The sequence below is a fragment of the Phyllobates terribilis genome, unplaced genomic scaffold (genome assembly GCF_046119375.1).
Source record: "Phyllobates terribilis strain yellow unplaced genomic scaffold, ASM4611937v1 Scaffold_3__8_contigs__length_932513732, whole genome shotgun sequence".
In the NCBI taxonomy this organism is placed as follows: Eukaryota; Metazoa; Chordata; class Amphibia; order Anura; family Dendrobatidae; genus Phyllobates; species Phyllobates terribilis.
Window position 1 is genome coordinate 244,642,294 of NW_027362763.1, and position 15,933 is coordinate 244,658,226.

Below are 15,933 nucleotides of genomic sequence, written 5' to 3' on the forward strand. Positions count from 1 at the left end.
CCTTCTGAAAAGAGTGAAACCTATTATAGCTATAAAGGGGAGATCAACTCCATATTAGAGGGAATAGGAGCTGATCTTCAGTTCTCTGTTTACTACTGTTCAATGTGTCGGACCCCCACTAATCTGATATGGGTGACCTTTCCTAAATATTTTGTGCCTGAACAACCCCTTTAATGCTGATAGATTTAGAATGGGATGTCATAAAAGCCCCTGCAGGTATATTGTGCAATTGTCCCAATGATGTTGTCCATGTAGAGTATCTGACATTTGGAAAGTCAAGTGTGAAGGCCTCATATTCATACTGCAAAAATTGACAGGCTTGGCTAACCTTTATCTAGCTTTTTGATCTGGTTCTTGTGACCTTTACTGAATTTTTTTACCATTTTTTGTATGTGTAATAATTAGTTATGTTTTTCGTTTCTTGGACCCCAGAAGTGTATACTTAAAAATCCTGCATGCATAAGGTATACATTTTGAGGCCTAACATATTGTTTATCACAATAAATGTATTTACCGGATAGTAAATAGAGATAAACAAGGAAAGAGTCACTGAGAAATGTTGCAGTAAAAAGTATTCCTCTTATGAACACTACAATGAACATTTTTGTACATTGTTTCATCCTTTTCTAAGAATCGCATATTACACAAAGAATGAAAAAAATATCATTCATCAAGCAGAGAATAACCACCTTTGCCTGAAGTGGCAGTGAGATGATCTATTAGACATTTTTTATTTGAACATCTCTTTAGGACTTATATAACAAACTTTATAGGTTAAAGAATTTCAAACATGCTGCTTAACTCCCAACAGAGTAAGTGAAAAATCTTTTATGCTGCCTTTAGAAGTGTCATTCAATTTTTGTCTAATATAATTTGTGTTCTTGAATATATTTGTCTTAAGTCCTAAACATTAAATCTCACATTTACCAATAAAGAAATAGATACAATGTCCTCATCCCCCACAACAAGTTAAAACTACTGTTAGTCTAATACATCTAGGAATGGTGAAGATTTTTATGCTCAGTAACTTGCTTACTCTTCATCAGTATTTTTCCAACGCATTGGGCCTGATTCATCAAGATCATACTGCTCACGCTGGTCTTCATGAGGGGCATGCTCGAGTCAGACTCTCCTGGTTCATGACGAGGTGAGCGTCTGACAAGTGGTATGCACATCCATGCACTACGCCAAAAATCTCACTCTAATCAGGCGCTGGAGTGAGATTTTTGGCATAGGCAATGCCATAGCTTGTCATGAATTAGGGGTCAATTGCCCGTCGTACCCCCTTCCTGCCCTAGCTCTGTCCATTTCAACGGAGCTGGGAAAAACTGGCCTGAAGACTACAAAAAAGGGAAAATGTAGGCTCAAGTCTGAGTTGCGCCTAAATTTTGTGACTTTTCAAAGCTTTTACTCCAGAATTCTGGCTTGAAAGGTTTGATGAATTCGGCACATAAGCTCAGGAACTTCTTTTTTGTCACTTCCTCTCTTGCATTGTGCGAGAACTGGTGACAGGAAGAAAAGGATTTTTTGCATCTAGTAAAGTGAATCTTCCAATTTGATTTTTTAGATGCCCATTTTTAACTATCCTAATCATGTATATAATTAGTTATTTGATACATAAAATATATAGAATTCTTTAGGTTCTTTAAAGATCACAATAAAAAACAGACATTATAAATCAAAGCTAATCATTCTACTACATGTAAGAAAAAAATAGATTACAATTTTAATAAAAACATTTTTAAAAATGGATAAACTAAAACGCAATTTGTGGGAGATAACAACATGAAATTAGTTTTAATTAGTATGTCACTTAAAATTTGTGCAAGCCAGCTTATTTTGCTTTTGTCAATCAACAGCTGGCAAGTGCTCAAAGCTACACCTGTTCCAGTGTTACCTGACTAGATATATTTGTCATTGCTGTGTTTATAATAGGTGTCATTGCTCAGGTAGCCCAGGAGGAAGTATGCAGCAACGCTAATGAGTTTTGACAACAAAAGCAAAAGGCTCCAGGGTTTAAACTTTTATTTGAAGTGAGTGGTTTGGCTTCCTTCTTTAAGAAACATTCTTACAAGATAAGCTATGTAGCAGTTAAAGGAGTTGTCCCCTTTCAGCTAATCTTATCCACATAGCACATTTTGGTATAAAAAAAAACAAAAAACAAACAAACTGTGCTTTACTAAGCCAGTGGATCTGGAGAGGGTGCGTAAAACTACATTTGTATTTTTTATATATATCTAACTGCACTTGTGGAAAGGGACAATTCCTTTAACATTAAAGACTGAGGTCATTCTGTACTTGATATTATATTGTAAAATAATTTATATTTGTATTTCCTGCAATAAGACACATTACCTGATCATTGCATTTGATGCAAGCCAGTTCAATTATGATTAATCATATTTAAATCCTCAAAAGGCTGCTATGTTCTATGCATTTTGTACGACAGTCTTAAGTGTAGTAATATGTGCCAAGGAAACACCATGGGCTTACACCACCTTTTAATAAAGCTGTCAAATATTATTTTTTAATTGGGATCAGCAACAAGTTTATTGTTGGTAAAATGAAGAAACAATGGCTTTTTAGGCTATGTGGCCATGATGCAGAAATGAAGCAGAAAATTTCTGCGCATTTCTGCATCTCCCTGGCAGAAAAAACGCATGCAGATTGTGCATGCGTTTTTCCTGCAGAATACATGCGGAATACATGCGGATTCACATGCGTATCCACATGCGTTTCCGCATGCAGATTGACAAGCGCTTTCCAGGTGATAGCATCACTTGGAATGTGCTTGACAACTAGGTCACACTATATAAATCCATGCAAACGGCATGGATTTATATAGTGTGACCGTAAAATTAAAAAAATAAAGCTATACTCACCCCCGATGTCCCGGCGTGTGCTGCAGCGCTGCTTCCTCGCTGGTTCCTGGCTGCCGGCATATCGCGAGACAGAGCGGTGAAGGGCCTGCGGTCACATGACTGTGACGTCACCGAAGGTCCTTCAGCGCTGCCGGCATGCAGAGAGAGCCTTCGGAAAGGTGAGTATAAACTTTATTTATTATTTTATTCTTTTTTTACAGGTACAATGGTACCCAGGTCTGGATGAGAGTCTTCTCTCCTCCAGAACTGGGTACCATCCGCACATAGAGACGCATAGAATCCGCTTGTACAAATGTACAGACGCGCATTCTATGTGTCTCAATGCAAGTCAATGGCGGGGCTTCCGCTGCTCTTCCGCAAAATTAATGAACATGCTGCGGATTTTTGTACGCAGCATAAACGCTGCAGAAAAATCCGCAGCATGTGCATAGAACATGCGGAATCCCCTTGGGGACCATGGGGTGCGGATTTCCTAGCGTTTCACAAGCGTTTACGCTGCGGAAATTCCGCAGCATAAACGCTTGAAAAACGCTACGTGGGCACGCAGTCTTAGAAGACATCCAAAATTATCACTTTTTGGAAGCAGGAATTGATTTGCTGTTTCTAAAATTAAGAAACAGTGGCTTTTTAACAAGCCATAAAACATTATCCATTTTTTTAGGGGCAGCAACAGGTTTGCTGTTTGAAAGATGAAGAAGTAACAACTTTTTACTAATCCAACATGTCAAAATTATTCCTTTTTTCAACAAGTCTTCTGTATAGAAAATGAAGACTCAATTGATATCTAAAAACACATTTTTGGGAGTATTTAAGTTGTTTTTACTTTACCCTCTAGAGTTTCCAGCAAAATACAGTATACATATGGAACACAATAGAAAAGCAAAAGATGTGTGGCTGTCTATCGGTAGTGGAAGAGGCAGTAGCAGCATTTGCACATTGTGGAATATGATGGGACAAGCAAGGAGATGTTGGGCTGTGTAGGGCCAGCACTTGCAGCTGCAGGAAAAGCCGCAGTACAGTATAGTTATAGATCACAATGATCAGGCAGTAGATGTAAGGCTGTCTATCAGCAGTGGAGATAGCAGAAGAAAGAGGCACACAATATAGAATTGGCTGGGACAGACAAGAGATGCCGGGCTCTGTAGGGCCAGCACTAGAAACTCCAACAGCAGCTGCACAATATACATATAAGATGATGGTCAAAGAGGAAGTGCCAGTCAATGTGGGGCATTGGCAGCAATAGAATAAAACACAATGGGCAGGCAGATTCTATAGCTGATCTAATTATTGGAATCCACCAATAGGTGAATTTAAAATAGCACTGATCCATGCCTTATTCCTTTGGGCAAATGAAAGGTTTTTCGCATTTTCAGATGACATTATGGTCTACTTGTGAAAAAGCCAAATTCTGTAATAAATTCCCTCTCTGACAGCATATTGGAGGCTGGACAAGACAGTATACCCAAGGCAAATAACAAATTAAAGCTGCATTCTGTAATACTATAGTATGCACACATGGAATATATGAAATTGTAATTGCATCGCTGCTCTGGAAAAAAAAGTTAAAATTAAAATACTTAGAGCATAAATTGGTCAATTCATGTGTGTCCAACAGCCATCAACAAGGCGACCTTCTTTACTTAAAATCTACCCTAATATAAAACCTCTCCTGGGCTGATAGCCTACAAATTATATAGCTGGGTAGGAACAAGCTGTGATTAAAACCGTCATAGGCCGATGGGTGGAGTGCTCGATGAAAAGGCCTGTGTATATAAATATAAAAGACTGAACATCACATCCAAACAGAAAAACAGGTGTGAACAGGTGAAAGCTAAAAGAGCCACTTCCATATGTAACTAACAAATTAAAGCTGCACTCTGTAATGCTATAGTATGAAAACGTGGAATATATGAAATTGGAATTGCATTGCTGCTCTAGAAAAAATGTAAAATGAAGATACATAGTTATATATGGAAGTGGCTCTCTTAGCTTGCACCTGTTCGCACCTGGTTTTCTGTTTGGAAATGATGCTCAATCTCTATTAGTACGACCAAGGCAAACTTAACCAGTTTTTGCTTTTGGTCCATTCTGCTGACCAAGAAATCTATAGGGTCACGGTACAAGGTATCTGCCAGAGAAAGATCATAGTTTAGGTACCACTGAACCTGGCTGTTCAGTGTGTCTCCGTTTGCTGATGTGCCTCAAGTTGTGGTAGCATCAGATAATACACTTAGTCTTTCATGCCATACAGTGAGGGAAATAAATATTTGATCTCTTGCTGTTTTTGTACGTTTGCCCACTGACAAAGACATGAACAGTCTATAATTTTAAGGGTAGGTTAATTTTAACATTGAGAGATAGAATATCCCAAAAAAATGAGAAAATCACATTATATAAATTAGATAATTTTTTTTGCATTTTGCAGTGAGAAATAAGTATTTGATCCCCTACAAACCATTATGAGTTCTGGCTCCTACAGACCAGTTAGACGCTCCTACCAACTCGTTACCTGCATTAAAGACAGCTGTCTTACATAGTCACCTGTATAAAAGACTCCTGTCCACAGACTCAATCAGTCAGACTCTAACCTCTACAACATGGGCAAGACCAAAAAGCTTTCTAAGGATGTCAGGGACAGGATCATAGACCTGTACAAAGCTGGAATGGGCTAAAAAACCATAAGTAAGACACTGGGTGAGAAGGAGACAACTGTTGATGCAATAGTAAGAAATTGGAAGAAATACAAAATGACTGTCAATCGACATCGATCTGGGGCACCATGCAAAATCTCACATCATGGTGTATCTTTGATCATGAGGAAGGTGAGAGATCAGCCTAAAACTACACGGGGGGAACTTGTTAATGATCTCAAGGCAGCTGGGACCACAGTCACCAAGAAAACCATTCGTAACACATTACTCCTTAAAGGTTTAAAATCCTGCAGTGCCCGCAAGGTCCCCCTGCTCTAGAAGGCCCATGTGCCGGCCCGTCTGAAGTTTTCCAATGAACACCTGGATGATTCTGAGTTATTGCAAGTAGGTGCAGTGGTCAGATGAGGCAAAAATTGAGCTCTTTTGCATTAACTCAATTTTCCGTGTTTGGAGGAAGAAGAAGGATGAGTACAAGCCTAAGAACATCGTCCCAACCATGAAGCATGGTGGGGAAACATTATACTTTGGGAGTGCTTTTCTGCAAATTGGACATGACGACTGCACCGTACTGAAGGGAAGATGGATGGGGTCATGTATCGCGAGATTTTGGCCAACAACCTCCTAGCCTCAGTAAGAGCATTGAAGATGGGTTGTGGCTGGGTCTTCCAGCAAGACAATAACCTAAAACATACGGCCAAGGCAACAAAGGAGTGGCTCAAAAAGAAGCACATTAAGGTCATGGAGTGGCCTAGCCAGTCTCCAGACCTTAATCCCATAGAAAACTTATGGAGGGTTTGAAGTTCTGATTTGCCAATCGATAGCCTCAAAATCTTAATGAATTAGAGATCATCTGCAAAGAGGAGTGGACCAAATTTCCTCCCGACATTTGCGCAACCCTCATCATCAACTACAAAAAACGACTGACTGCTGTGCTTGCCAACAAGGGTTTTGCCACCAAGTATGAAGTGTTGTTTGCCAGAGGGATCAAATACTTGCTGTATATCTCACTGCAAAATGCAAAAAAAAATTCTCTAATTTATACAATGTGATTTTCTTGATTTTATTTTGGATATTATATCTCTCAATGTTAAAATTAACCTACCCTTAAAATTATAGACTGTTCATGTCTTTGTCAGTGGGCAAACACAAAATCAGCAAAGGATCAAATACTTATTTCCCCACTGTATATACTTTCATCACTGCTGCCTTGGCTACTTGTTGTAGCTATAGTCCTGGCAAGGGCGGAGGTAGCATTGGTTCGGTAGGGAGCAGAGAAAAATGTTGTCAGATATGTAGTCGGCAGGTGTCTGTCCAGGAAAAGCTTGGCCAAGCAGGGAACACAGCTTATTATCGTGATGCAATAATTTTGACACCCTTTTCAGAAGGCAGGAAAAAAATAGCTCATTTTGCTTTTTTTTAGCGAGATTCTGAAAGCATAGCTATCCAATAGTCATCCCATTGTTGAAGCTAACGCAACATTTGTCATCCCACAAGCAATTAAACATGCAGCTTGCTATACTCACCAGCATGACAGAGTGACTCAGCCTCTTCCTCTGCCTGGTACTACGAAAAACAATGTCGACCTCCGCATACACCAGTTGCATCTTCTCCTCCTCCACCTCCTTATGCACATAACATTGTCCATAATGGTTGTCAATTGCCCTAGGGTGGCGATGAACATAAGGAAGTTGCTGTTCTTCTTCCAACCCTTGTTGCATCAAAGTGAGTGATTTTTTAATAATAATCTGAAGAGGATGACATCATGGGACATCATGGATGCCACAGTGGTTACTACTGACAAACTTAATAGCCTCTTCACATTGAGTATAAAGAAATTAAGATCCAGAACAGCAGAACTCCCCACTTTTAACTTAAAATTCCCTAGTCGGGTATACGACAATGGGACTTCTTACCTGAACAACAAATAACTAGCAATTGATGAAAGTGTAGATGGATTTTTGGACCCTATATTTTTACTGGTATTGTTTGCAATCTGATGAGCTCCAATTTCTGTATGTTTAACAATTTTGCACAATAAAACTCTAAGCAGTGCACTATGGAGAACATGGAGACAAATGGTCTATTTCTTTCACCTTTTCCTAATTTAAAATACATTTTCATAGGGTATAAATTGCTGTTCAAAGTCTTCTTCGGGAAAGTGATACAATCTATGTGGAACATCAGTATTATCTTGATTGGAAATGGTCATATGAGTAATATCTTCTGTCTGTTGAAAAATCACTTGCTGGAATTTCTTTAATTGGTTGTTTTGGCTAGAAAAAGACTGTAAGATTACATTATTATTACATTCATCTCTCAGAATACTGAAGTAGGCAACTTCTGTAGGTGTGTACAATTCAAGGAATTATAATATAACTTAAATGTAATTTTATATAATTAATATTTATAATATTTTTTCAATGTCTAGGATGCATTCATCACCCACTCACAAATATTAATCATTGATAAACCAATCATTCCAAATAATAAAAATATTAAAAAGGATCTCTGTAGAAAGTATAAAACTCAGTTTCCCATGCCATGCAGATATTAGCTACTCTTAAAATGACAGTTTTGAAATAACATTTTAACTCAATTCAAAACTTGTATTGTGCACTGACGTGAGTAATTCACAAGTAACCTCCCAAGGAGATTCAAGGTAATGGAAATGCTCTGCATGGAAAAATGATTTAAAGATGGAGGACCTTTCTCAAGTTTTAGCATGTTAAACTGGCTACTTCATGGAATAGTGGCTTCAAAGCTGAGTAAAATATATTTTTTATTTTTAATTTCCACTGTTGTAAAATTTAGATTCTAATTTCCACTAAGGCTAGGAGTCTGCAGAAATTCATCTCTGGGGGAGTTCACTTTTTATCTGCAAGACATTGACCAATTATAAGTAGCAGGCATAAAAAAACATGCCCTCAGAAAATGCACGAAATGGCATTCTCTCTGTGAGACATGTAATGGCACACAACCCTGCTCTCCTCACTGATTTTACTACCCACATGATAATGGTAATTGGCTTATCTAAACAAATGAGTAAAAAGGCTTGCTCGTTGGGTGAGATCATTTTTAAGCAAGCTTAAAACTCATGCTTCTCAACAACAAATTGGCCTGTGTAAACAGGACATGTGCTTCCGATAACGTGATGTTCTATGGACACAGAATGAATGTACCTTTATATTTCTTTATATTATCTTTGACTTGTTTGAATGAAGCTGATTAGCAGCCTTTTAACCGCTTCCCGACCGCCCATTGTACATAAACGTCGGCGCTGCCTGGGCTCTGTGCAGCGCCGACGTTTATAAACGGTCGGTGGTCCCGCAGCGCTCAGGACCCCCAGGGTCCTGCAGACGCTGCGGTTGCGGTTCAGATGAGTAGCAGTGACAGGGGACATCATCGGGACCTGATCCAATCCAGTTAAGTCCCTTTGCTATCTTCTAGATGCCGCGATCTATAGCGATCGCGGCATTTAGAAGATACTGAGAGGAGAGGGGGTCGTCCACTTACCTCTCCGACGGCCCCCTGATGTCTGAGAGGACCTGCCGTTGTCATGGCAGCCGGAGGTCACATGACCGCCTCCGGGTCTGCCATGTACGGTGTCCTGCTAGACTCAGCCTGCAGCTGAAGTCTAGCAGGAGACGCTGACTGTGAAACTGTCAGCAAAGCTGTCATGCAATGCAATACATGTCTATTGCATTGCATGAGAACAGTGATTAGAAAAATAAAAATTAATGTTCCATACAGGGACTAAGTAAAAATGTAAAAAAAAGTCTAAAAAATGTTTTCAAACTGTTTAAAAAATATCATAAAATAAATAAAAATAAATAAATAAAATATTAAACCAATAAATCCGTATATTAATGCAAAAACAAAAAAAGTACACATATTTGGTATTGCCGCGTCCGAAACAACCCGATCTATAAAACTGTCACACTAATTAACTCCTTCTGTGCAAACCGTAATAAAAATAAATAAAAAACAGAGCAAAAAACTATGCTTTTTCATCATATTGCCAAACAAAAAGTGGAAAAAAATGCCATCAAAAAGAAAAATGGAAATAAAAATGGTACCACTGAAAACGTCATCTTGTTCCGCAAAAAAAAACCTGCCATACAGCTCCATCAGCCGAAAAATAAAAAAGTTATAGCTCTCAGAATAAAGCGATGCAAAAAAAATATTTTTTCTATAAAATTGTTTTATTGTGTAAAAGCGCCAAAACATAGAAAAAATATACGGTAAGTGTAGTATCGCTGTAAACGTACTGACCCGAAGAATAATGCTGCCTTATCAATTTTACCACACGCAGAACGGCATAAAAAAAAACCTCAAAAACAATTCCTGAATTCTGAATTGTTGGTTTTTGTTAATTTTACCTCCCAAAAAACGGAATAGAAAGCGATCAAAAAATGTCACGTATCCAAAAATGGTACCAATAAAATGTCAACTCGTCCCGCAAAAAAAAAAGCCATCACATGACTCTGTCAGCCGAAATATGGAAAAATTATAGCTGTCAAAATATGGCGAGATTTTGCAAAAAAAGTGTCTTTTAGTGTGTGACAGCTGTCAGTCATAAAAACACGATATAAATCAGGTATCTCTGTAATCTCACCGACCCGAAGAATAAAGTAATCTCATCACTTATACCGCATGAGGAATGGCGTAAAAAATAAATAAAACCAATTCTTCGCCTGCTACTGATTTGTTTATTATGTCTCCCAAAGATCGCAGTAAGGCTCAGTGCACATTTATCCTGCACTCTGCACTGAGCACTTACACCAGAGTTTCCGTGTAAATCTCTGAAATACGTGATTCAGATGGAACCCATGACGGAAGATTTCCTGTAATGAGGCAGATATAGGCCACTGTGGATGCCGTCTGGCCTGTGATCCCACGGTGTCAGTTTTTTTAGGCATGCATAAAAGTGCAGTTGACCACAGTTTTGTGCACTTCTGAAAAAAAGGAGACCGCTAAACAGAGGCCAGACAGAGTCCAGAGTAACTCTGCTGCCTCATTACAGTGAATGGATCCCGCAGGGGCTTCATCTGAATTAGATCACTTGGAAATTTAGATGGAAACTCCGATGTAAGTGCTCAGCATAGAGTGCCGGATAAACAATATGTAAAATGTTCCTAATAAAAGCTTCAACTCAGTTCTCAAAAAAAGCTAGTCCCCACTCAGGTCCTTTATCTGTTAAAAATATAAGGGACTTCCAAGTTACCGGTAGCAGGCTCTGGAAAAGCGAAATGGCACTTGCCCCCCGAAAGAAATTCAGAAAATTTTGTGCTCCCAAATCCAAATGCCTATTCTACAATAATTTGTTCTCCAATTGTCAAATAGCGCTCTGTCCCTCCCAGATCTCGCCGTATGGCTAAGCGGTACAATACAGCCACATATGGGGTATTGTCACTTTTAGAAGAAATTGTGTGACACATTTCGGCACCATTTTTACCCGTTGCCCTGTGTGAAAATGTAAAATCTGAGGGTAAAACATTTTTTTGAGGTAAAAATATAATTATGTTTTCTTCACTGCCCAATGGTATGAATTTAAAAATTAAAAAATACTCACTACTTCCCTAGATGAATTCCTTGAGAGGTGTAGTTTACAAAATGGGGTCACTTGTGGGGGTTTCTGCTGTTTTGGCATGTCAGCGACTCTTCAAATGTGACATGGTGTCTGCAACCTATCCCAGCCAACATAGCGCTCCTTTCTCTTCCGAACCCTGCCGTACACCAAAGCAGTGGTTTTACCCCACATATGGGGTATCGGCGTACTCAGGATAAACTGCACAACAAATTTCATGGTGCAATTTCTCCTGTTATCCTTATGATAATGCAAAATTAGGGGATGAAAAACATTTTTTGTGGGAAAAATGTGAAAAATTTATTTTTGCAGCTCAATATTATAAACTTCTGTGAAGCACCTGGGGGTGCAAGGTGCTCACAATACATCTAGATAAGTTTCCTAAGGGGTCTAGTTTCCAAAATGGTGTCACTTGTGTGGGGTTCCCACTGTTTAGGCACATTTGGGGCTCCCCAAATGCGACATGGCGTCCGCTAATTATTCAAGCAAATTTTACATTCAAAAAGTCAAATGGCACTCCTTCCCTTCCAAACCCTGCCGTGCACCCAAACAGCGGTTTTCCTCCACATATGGGGTATCAGCGTGTTCAGGAGAAATTGCACAACAAATTTCATACTGCAATTTCTCCTATTACCATTATGATAATGCAAAATTAAGGGATGAAAAACTTTTTTGTGGGAAAAATGTGAAAATTTTATTTTTACAGCTCAATATTATAAACTTCTGTGAAGCACCTGGGGGTGCAAGGTGCTCACCATACATCTAGGTAAGTTCCCTAAGGGGTCTAGTTTCCAAAATGGTATCACTTGTGGGAGGTTTCCACTGTTTAGGCACATCAGGAGCTCTCCAAACGCAACATGGCGTCCGCTAATTATTCAAACAAATTTTACATTCAAAAAGTCTAATGGCGCTCCTTCCCTTCCGAACCCTGCAGTGCGCCCAAACAGTAGTTTTCCCTCACAAATGGGGTATCAGCGCGCTCAAGAGAAAGTGCACTAAAAATTGTTTAGTCCATTTTTTCTTGTTACCCTTGTGAAAATAAAAAATTGGGTCTAAAGTATCATTTTTGTGAAAAAAAGTTAAATGTTCATTGCTTTCTTCCACATTCCAAAAATTCCTGTGAAACACCTGAAGGGTTAATAAACTTCTTGAATGTGGTTTTGAGCACCTTGAGTGGTGAAGTTTTTAGAATGGTGTCACTTTTGGGTATTTTCTGTCATAAAGGCCCCTCAAAGTCACTTCAAATAAGATGTGGTCCCTAAAAAAATGTTTTTGAAAATTTTGTTGGAAAAATGAGAAATCACTGGTCAACTTTTAACCCTTATAGCTTCCTAACAAAAAAAAATTTTGGTTCCAAAATTGTGCTTATGTAAAGTAGACATGTGGGAAATGTTATTTATTAACTATTTTGTGTGACATATCTCTCTGATTTAAGGGCATGAAAATTCAAAGTTTGAAAATTGCAAAATTTTCAAAATGTTTGCCAAATTTCCGATTTTTTCACAAATAAACGCAAGTGATATCGAAGAAATTTTACCACTATCATGAAGTACAATATGTCACGAAAAAACAGAATTAGAGGAATCCGTTGAAGCGTTCCAGAGTAATTACTTCATAAAGTGACAGTGGTCAGAATTGAAAAAATTGGCCTGGTCACGAAGGCAAAAACAGGCTCTGGCGCGAAGTGGTTAATGGTTGCTTTGGCCTATCTAAATGGGTCCTTAATCTGCATTACACCGACAAGCTATTGATTAGAATGGGAACTCTAATTCTTAAAGGGGTTGACCATTTCAAAATGTTATTGTGCCTGTGAGGAGCTGCACACTTACTAAAGACTATGATACTTTTCCAGCAACGGACCACCATTTTTGTCAATATTATTGTGTATTATTAGTGATTTACTTGTTATGTTTTATATAGTTTTGCTTACTTATCATTATGTAAGATTCACTTGTAAAATGTCCAGCATTCCACTAATCTCATCTTTATCTCAGGAGTCCATTGTTTCATCTGCCAATGGTCTCATTAGGTGAGTGTGGATTGAGACACAGTGGAGCCGTCACCACAGGGGGTCTTGCAGGCAGTCTCAGATGAAGGCTTCTAGAAAATTCTTCATTGCTTTTTGGCTTACAGTGAATGCTTGAGGGGGAGGGTGATCACTTCTGACCTGGGAGGGAACTGATCCCAGGGAAAGAAAGGAGAGTCACATTTTAGAGGGAGTTGTGTGGAAGGATTGAAGAAAGAGGATGGAGACCGTGGACTTGGAAGGATGAATGGATAAACAAGTTACCATTATGGATTATGTCATTTGGATTTACACTTTCTTAAAAGGACTGCTGCTACTGGATACCTGTGCTTTCATCGTTTTATCTGCCGTCTAGAGGATCATGGACTGTGGCTACAGACTATACTGGCTGGAGATATGAAATCTGTAGGCCAACCAAAAGTTGGGAGACAGTGAGTATGGCCTTATACAAAGCCAGTGGAACTACTGAACCCAGATTGGGAATTTGAGGACTGAGAGAACTGTTTTTTTGGCCATTTACCTGGAATTGCTTTATTACCATGGCTGTGATCAATAAAATATTGTTGCATCGTTAACCTGCCTAGGTGATTACTTACAACCCACAACCTCAGATCTTTACAGTGCCATAGGGTTGTGGAAGTTTAAAATAAAAAATGGAACTGTTATTAATGTTCCACAGGTCGGGTACGGCCTCTTTGCTACTGCTCCCGTCTTTGTTAATTGGCTACAGCAGTGACGTGACATCTACTATGCTCACAACAGCTGCAACATATCACAGAGGTTAACGGTGGTGGCTGCAACTATGATAGGCACTGTAGTTTGAATGTCACTGTTCCAGCCAATAAACAAAGCCTGAAGCAGCAGTGGAGAGGTAGCATAGGACCCAGGAAGAGTGAGAAACAGCTCTCTAGTTATATTTTAGACCTCTGTAACCCTATGGATCAATAACATTTTTTAAAGAGACCAACACTTTTAACTACCTTAGGCCTGGTGCTGGAAGGAAATTGAATACTTAAAACCTATTTAGATCAACAAATAATAGAGAAGGGCTTGTTATGGCACTTATTCGCTGATTATCGCCTGTTATAAACATGCAGGCAATCATCCGGCAAACAAGCAAAATGACCATTTCTCGAGTAATTAGATCGTTTATGATTTTTTCATTTTTGCACTATTGTTTTTTCCTTTAATTTTTCCAAGAGCAATACTTTTTTATTTTTTTATCAGCATCGCTGTATAAGAGCTTGCTTTCTTGAAACAAGTTGTACTTTTGATGACATCATTCATTTACCATATAATGTATGGAAAAACGAAAAAAAAAAATTCCAATTGAAATGAAAAAGAGAAAAAAAAATGCAATTCTTTTTTACTTTGTTTTTGACCTGGAAATATGATTCTTCAGGTCTGTAGAATTGTGGCAATGACAAACTTGCATACATTTTTTTATAGAGTGGTAAAAAATGCTTAGAAATGTATATATAAAAAATTTGTTTCTCTCGTCATTTTCCAAGACCTTTAGTGTTTTTATTTTTCTGTTGGTAAAGCTGTGTGAAGGCTTTTCTTTTGCATTGCAATCTGATGGCTTTGTTAATACCTTTTAGAAGTACATACAACATTTTAATCACTCATTATTGTATCTATCTTTTTAAAGAAGTTTGGTAACCAAAAAGTAGTTTACCAAAACAGGTTAATTAATTTTATATTTAAATAGACCAAACATGTACAGACATGATAATATATGTATTTTTTCTTTCTTTATTTTTTTACTGGAAAAAGAAAAGAATGATTTGAATTTTTATATATAAATATATATTTTTAAATTTTTAAACTTTTTTTTTTAAATTTCACATCTTATTGTTAAGTTCCCTTAGGGGACTTGAACTTATGATCCTTTTATCGCTTGTTTTATACAGTATACTGCAATACCGCAGTCTTGCAATAAATAGTGTAAAATAGTGTAAAACTATTGCTGGTGGTTTCTGCTTATTATCTTGTGTAAAGAACTCTTCTAACAAGGAATGATTAACCTAAATGAGCACTATTTTTTAACCCTGTAGCGACAGCTGCCATACATGTACCATCAGTGTATAAAGTGAGCTCTGGAGCTGAGAGGATAAACTAAAAATGAAAGAAAAAAAACATTTTAAAATATTTTTAAAAAATATACAAGTTCAAATCATCTCAAATATAATTGGAAAAATGTAAAAAATAAAAAAATAACATTTAATATTGCTGCATGCATAATTGCCCAAACTAATAAAATATAAAAATATTCATATATTTATCCTATGTAGTGAACACTGAAGCAAGAAAAATTTAATTGCAACTTTTGGTTGATGCAATTCCCCCCCCAAAAGAGATTAAAATATCATACAAGTGCTTCTCACTAAATTAGAATATCATCAAAAAGTTAATTTATTTCAGTTCTTCAATACAAAAAGTGAAACTCATATTATATGGAGTCATTACAAACAGAGTGATCTATTTCAAGTGTTTATTTCTGTTAATGTTGATGATTATGGCTTACAGCCAATAAAAACACAAAAGTCATTATCTGAGTAAATTTGAATATTTTATAACAATAGCTTGAAAAATGTTTTTAAAATCTAAAATGTTGGCCTACTGAAATGTATGTTCAGTAAATGCCCTCAATACTTGGTCGGGGCTCCTTTTGCATCAATTACTGCATCAATGCGGCGTGGCATGGAGGCGATCAGCCTGGGGCACTGCTGAGGTTTTATGGAAGCCCAGGTTGCTTTGATAGCAGCCTTCAGCTCGTCTGCAATG